Below are 6,514 nucleotides of genomic sequence, written 5' to 3' on the forward strand. Positions count from 1 at the left end.
ATATACGTAATAAATATACATAGTACACACACATATATTATGTAAACTAAAACTTTTATTCTGGATGCGATTAATCGCGATAATCTTTTTTTTCTTTGTATTTTATTGTTATTATTATTTATTTTTTTGGCAGTGAAAATATTGGTGGAGCAACTTTTTCTAAAAAAAATGGGAACTACCGTCCCAACTGGTCATTACTGTTGACCACTGCTTTCAATACTCACAGACTGGATTTTTTACACCTTTTCAAAAGTTGTATTTGTCTCACTTCTACCTGCATTACTGATTGATCACTTCTATACAAGTTAAAATGATGATGCACCTTTCATGTGTTTTGCAAGTGCCAGCAATTCAGCCATGTGCTTTTTCCCCCGTTCGAGATTTTATAGGCCAAAAGAATGTGAACTGATTTATGATTCCCTTATGTGCTGAATGCACATATTCTGCACATGTGTACACGAGCGTGCACCTTTTCTACCGTGTACCGGTGCATGGATAGAAACGGAATAGTCATGTAATGACGCATCCATTTGCATACGACATGCAAATCACACACTGGGCCCAAAGAGATTTGCGACCTTTCGTATTCCCCTGTGCCCGGTAAAAACACACTCACGAGTGTGTGAGACGCTCCGAAACATGTGCGTGTGTGCGTGCGTTGGTGCACAGCCGGGAGCGTGGTTTGTTGTTTCCGTGTCTCACTGCTGTGGCTTGTGGGGCTGATCGATGCTACTTTACTGCTTCCCTCGGATTCAGTCGAGTTCAACGGGAGGGGAAGGTGATTCATCAGCGGGGAAAGAGAAGGTGGAAGAGAGAGGAAGAGATAGAGCGAGGGAATTAGAAATGGAGATGGAGAGCGTGTTGGAGAGAGAGAGAGAGAGCCACAAACACATTAAGAATGAGGGGGAGGCGAGAGCTGCGATACACAGATGCAGCGCAGGGGTGCCAGAGATACGCAGGGGGAAGTGAAGCGTTATATCACAGCGATAAAGAGATGAAGAGCTGCTGAGAACTGAGGTAGTGGCAGGGCAACCCAAGTATGACCCAAACTATTCGCACACGCCATGCATACCGAAACATGCGGTATGTTTCCTATTATGGAGCATCTCTCTGCCTTGCTGCATGAATCATGGGTAGGAGTGCAGGGGAGCGGAGAGAACGCCGCACTGTGAAGAACTCCCATGGCACACCTGTTTTAACTCGGTGCTATCCATCATAGAGCCACTGCCCGCTGCAGGCCAGACGAGACAGCTGTCCTTCAGGTCCTCTCCTCGTCTGCGCGTCTGCCCTGCTGCAACAGGTGTTTACGCAAACATGACCTGTGAGCGAAACCACCAGACTAGATTAATTCAGAAATGGCTTGTAATTCATCAGTGTGAATTTGAATAGAATTGGCCACACACCACAGGATGAACTGGAATGACAGAAAAGGAAATTTATTGACTTGCAATTCCAAGACATTCAACACATTTTAGGAAATGAAGCGTTCTTTCACCCTCATCCATCTATGTATGTATGTATCTGTCTGTCTGTCTCTGTCTTTCTATCTGTCTGTCTATCCGTCTGTCTGTCTATCTATCCGTCTGTCTGTCTCTCTGTCTGTATGTATCGGTCTATCTATATGTCTGTCTGTATCTGTCTGTCTCTCTGTCTGTATGTATCGGTCTATCTATATGTCTGTCTGTATCTGTCTGTCTCTCTGTCTGTATGTATGTATCGGCCTATCTATATGTCTGTCTGTATCTGTCTGTCTCTCTGTATGTATCGGCCTATCTATATGTCTGTCTGTATCTGTCTGTCTGTCTGTATGTATCGGCCTATCTATATGTCTGTCTGTATCTGTCTGTCTGTCTGTATGTATCGGCCTATCTATATGTCTGTCTGTATCTGTCTGTCTCTCTGTATGTATCGGCCTATCTATCTATCTGTCTGTCTGTCTGTCTGTCTGTCTGTCTGTATGTATCGGTCTATCTATATGTCTGTCTGTATCTGTCTGTCTGTCTGTCTGTATCGGCCTATCTATATGTCTGTCTGTGTCTGTCTGTCTCTCTGTCTGTATGTATGTATCGGCCTATCTGTATGTCTGTCTGTATCTGTCTGTCTCTCTGTATGTATCGGCCTATCTATATGTCTGTCTGTATCTGTCTGTCTCTCTGTATGTATCGGCCTATCTATCTATCTGTCTGTCTGTCTGTCTGTCTCTCTGTCTGTATGTATCGGTCTATCTATATGTCTGTCTGTATCTGTCTGTCTCTCTGTCTGTATGTATCGGTCTATCTATATGTCTGTCTGTATCTGTCTGTCTGTCTGTCTGTCTCTCTGTCTGTATGTATCGGTCTATCTATATGTCTGTCTGTATCTGTCTGTCTGTCTGTCTCTCTGTCTGTATGTATCGGTCTATCTATATGTCTGTCTGTATCTGTCTGTCTGTCTGTCTGTATCTATCTGTCTGTCTGTCTCTCTTGACTATGAAAACCTTTTATTTTCTAGTGCAAATTACAATTGTGTCGCTTTCTTTGAATTACTTTTCATTTTATTTCTACTTAAATTTTAATTGCAGTTCTGAGTGTTCCCTCACTTCAAATGCAGTTCAAATTCATGAAGTTCATTTAATTTTCAATTCATTTCTGAATGGTGCATAACCCTGCTAGATGGCTCATGTCTTAATATGAGGGCATGTCCTAACATAACAAGAACAAAAGGGTTATTTGCATCTTGGCTGTGGTTGTTGGCCCAGAGTTCTTTGCTTTGAATGTGTTCATTGTCTATTGTATTTCAGGTCTGCATTGCTGTTGTTTAGCCCTAGTTTATTGGCTCAGTAAGGAATAACACAACAAGACGGGGTCTAGACATGTTAGACGCTTAGTGCTAATAATCTGCGGTTTAGCAGAGATCCCTCCGATTATCTTTCTCTTTCACTTCCTCTCTTGCTTTCTCTCTCTCTCATGCCCCCCCCCCGCCTTCCCTTCCTTCCCAGCTCTCTCTCTTTTGATGGATGGATCGCTCTTGTACTTCCAATCTGCTATCTCGCCTGATGCGGTTAGGGTCTCTGACGCTGCTGCAGGCAGAGGGAGAGCGAGGGAGGGAGGGGTAGCCGAGCAGGACGAGGACGGGGTGATGTGGAGGACACGACATCTGGAAAACAAGCAAATGAAAAAGAATGCTCGGGCACCATGCTAAAGCAGACAGACAGCACGTGCCGCACAAACAAACAATCTCAGCGCGGCTAGCAACAGCTACTGCGTTACACGCACCAGGCTACATCAGTGCAAGCCTTTTGTGTTTAAAATTTTTTATTTCGTTTTGATGAGTATAAAACAGAATGCATTGAATTGGAGTGTACATCACTCTCAGCCTGTCAGTGTTCAAGGTGAAGTGCAAGTTAATGACCAGCAGAGGGAGCTGTTTGCCTCAGTCAGGCTTGCAAGGGCTGTCCTGTACCTGAATGCTAATGAGCTCGGTGATTATAATTGAATAATCTGCAGATACAAGTTTATAATTCAAATTAATAGATGCTATAAATGATGCTATGCAGACAAGGGCTTCATTAATGCACACAATGTGGTGATCTGTGAACGTGTTGTTACATTTTTATAAAATTAGAATATTTCTTTATTCCACCTGAGACATTGAGTATTTATGTTTCATTGTTGTTGTTTTTTTTCAAATGCCAGAAAACCACTGATGAACGGACCTTAGTTTAACAGAATATTTAATTTGACATAAAATGAGTCTAGTTTATTTAATGTGTTGTACGGTACAATATGTTTTTTCCAGTGGAATGAAAATTAGTCGTGACCTAGGACATTAAGACTGTTTTCACATTTGTTTGGAACAAGATGGAAAAGAATAGCAGGTAGCAAATATCTGGAGGTGATAGCAAATGTTACTGCAGTGCTTCCTTTTTTTCCAACAGCAAAAGGAAAAATAATCTACCATTAAGTTTCCACAACTTCCCAAAAGAGTAAAAACTAAGAGCGAGGTGCCACGTTTATTGTGGGAAGCTGTATTTGAAATTTGACTTCTCACACAATATTAAAAAGGCAAATGCCTTTTTTTATATTGAATGAGAAATCAAATCAAATTTCATTAAGTGATCTACATTAAACAAGTAAAAACAAAACACTTTCGTTCTAAATTTAAGATATAAACCTTATAAAAATCATATATTTTTATTTTATTAAATTTTTTATTAAAAAGTTTTTATTAATCTTGAGGATGTCACTAATGGTAGTTCGGGGAAGGTGCAATAATGATGTGAACTACATCGCAGCAGTGTTGACTAGTTTTAAAAAAATATATTTTTACATACATTTTTAATTATTAATGCCGGGGCAATATAACACAAAAACATATATAGCATATATTTAGCATATATTTTAGTTCATACATTAAATAATGAATATTCATATATTTACCCTGCTAAATTGAATAAATACGCCAACAAAGGTTAAGATTTAACACAGACTGTATTTTTTTTATTTGTGTCAAATTAAATACGGTGTGTACCCTGAAAAATGTCCATTAAAACATAATAATTATCAATAAGCCATAAATAAAAACAGTCCTGTTTAAAAAACAGTGTCTTCATTTTTATCACTACGTCTCTTTAACAGCATCATTTATGTATTTTGGTTTTGTCGTTTTAATAGTTCTGGTCGGTTTATTCAGTCTTTTATATAGCATGGATTTTATTTCACCCTACACCATCACGTTTAGTTATTACAATTCTATCTGTCAAAAGAGCAAAAGTGATTAATTAACACAGTAAACTAAGTTGAAAACTAATTCTGAGATATTTCTGGACAGGTTTGTTTCATGCATGTAGGAGCATGATCTGTCAGTGCCAATGTTCTCAGACGTTTCTTTGATTTTCCAGGTGAGAAGAACATGTAATGCCATATGTAGGACACTGACCTAAACTGCTTGACCTCTGGCATGGGCGGTCAAAGGTCAACTCACTTGACATCTCTGCCCACATCTTACTGATGAACACACTCGGACCCATCGGACGAGCGCTTCGGCGCACATCTGTGCGTGTGAGACAAACAATATCAAGTGCGGGCGTACAATGACACATGGAAGTAATCTGTTCATCTCTGCTCTGGGCAAGAGGCATCTTTTTTAATTTCACTGGAGGATAAAAAGCCAGCGGCAGAGCTCCATCCATTTTGTACGGTGCCTTAATTTCACACAGCCCACAGAAAAATTGGCAGTCGATTTGTTGTTTGAAGATCCCTTCATTGATAGTAATTAAATTTGCTCTTGTCTCTCGTTTTTTTATCTTTTCTCCATATCTCCTCCTCTCTTCCCCATCTGTATGCCTCTACTCCCTCTTCTCATTCTCATTCGCCGTCATCCCTCACTGTCATGCGGCCGCTCCGAGCCATCGACCTCTGCTCTCAGCCCCGGTTCAGCAGTGGGTCACCGGAGGGAGGGGGGCTTGTGTTATTGGGGGGTGCCAGCTTCCTTCCCTCGCCACGGATACAGCTGCTGCTGCCATGGCAACTGGATTGCAGACTGCGCAAGGACCAGCATGCAGATACTTGCAGAGACTTGAGAAAGACGTTCTAATGGTGTGTTACAGGGCCCCGTTGTGCTTTAAAGCAGGTTTAACCGCATAAGTGAAAATGATGCGGGACATCCTCAGACTAGGACTTTTATGCTTTATTTGCTGCTCAGTACAGTCTATTCCAATAGGGTTTAGGACTGGTAACGTCACTTTAATTTATGGTATAGGAACAGAGTTTGGTTGGTAATTGTTTGATAGGAAATCTGGGATGTTGATCAGGAAAATGTCCTTGTAATCTAATATTAGCTATGTCGTGTGGTTCTTGGTTTGAGTTTAGGAATGCACTGATATTTCAATTCTGGCCTATACCAGCTGATAATTATGTTTGTGTTGTAGTGATGATAACCGACAAATTGCCAATATTAAAATCTAAAATACTAAAGTAAAAAAAAATAGTACAATTATTAAAATAATCTTTTAAATATTATCAGCTCAGTATTAATTTAATGTAATTTTATTGTTATTTTAATATATTTATATATTTAATTTTAGTATTGTTTTATATTTTTATTATAATAAAAAATGTAAAATCAAAATATTCAGTACTAAAAATCTAAGCAGCTCAATATTATTTTAATGTAATTGTATTGTTATTTTAATATATTAATATATTTTATTTTAGAATTGTTTTATATTTTTATTATAATAAATTTTTTAAAATAGAAATATTCAGTACTAAAAATATAAAAATATAAATACTAAAAATATAAAAAGTATTAAATAAAATATTAAATAAAAAACAATATTAAATCATAAAAGTGCAATTATTAAATAATTTTAACATCAATTTAATATTATTTTAATGTTTAAATATAGTATTTTAATGTTTATATGTGTTATATTATTTTCATTAAAATATTAAATATTCAAATAAAAAATATGAAATAATAGATTGAAGGTCTTAAAAATAAAAATACTAAATGGTAAAATATAAAATAAAAA

General features: G+C 38.1%; 1 long non-coding RNA gene across 1 annotated transcript in view; it reads left to right on the forward strand.

Moving 5' to 3' along the window:
- The window catches only part of LOC107594047 (uncharacterized), a 23,136-nt gene extending 17,907 nt beyond the window's left edge, over positions 1–5,229 (forward strand). The window contains exon 3 of the long non-coding RNA XR_001610139.1: positions 4,880–5,229. This is a non-coding gene — a long non-coding RNA (uncharacterized lncRNA). The remainder of the gene's footprint in view (positions 1–4,879) is intronic.
- The last annotated feature ends 1,285 nt before the right edge of the window (positions 5,230–6,514 follow it).

Source organism: Sinocyclocheilus grahami, unplaced genomic scaffold (genome assembly GCF_001515645.1).
Source record: "Sinocyclocheilus grahami isolate Dianchi unplaced genomic scaffold, SAMN03320097.WGS_v1.1 scaffold178.1, whole genome shotgun sequence".
NCBI classification, from domain to species: Eukaryota; Metazoa; Chordata; class Actinopteri; order Cypriniformes; family Cyprinidae; genus Sinocyclocheilus; species Sinocyclocheilus grahami.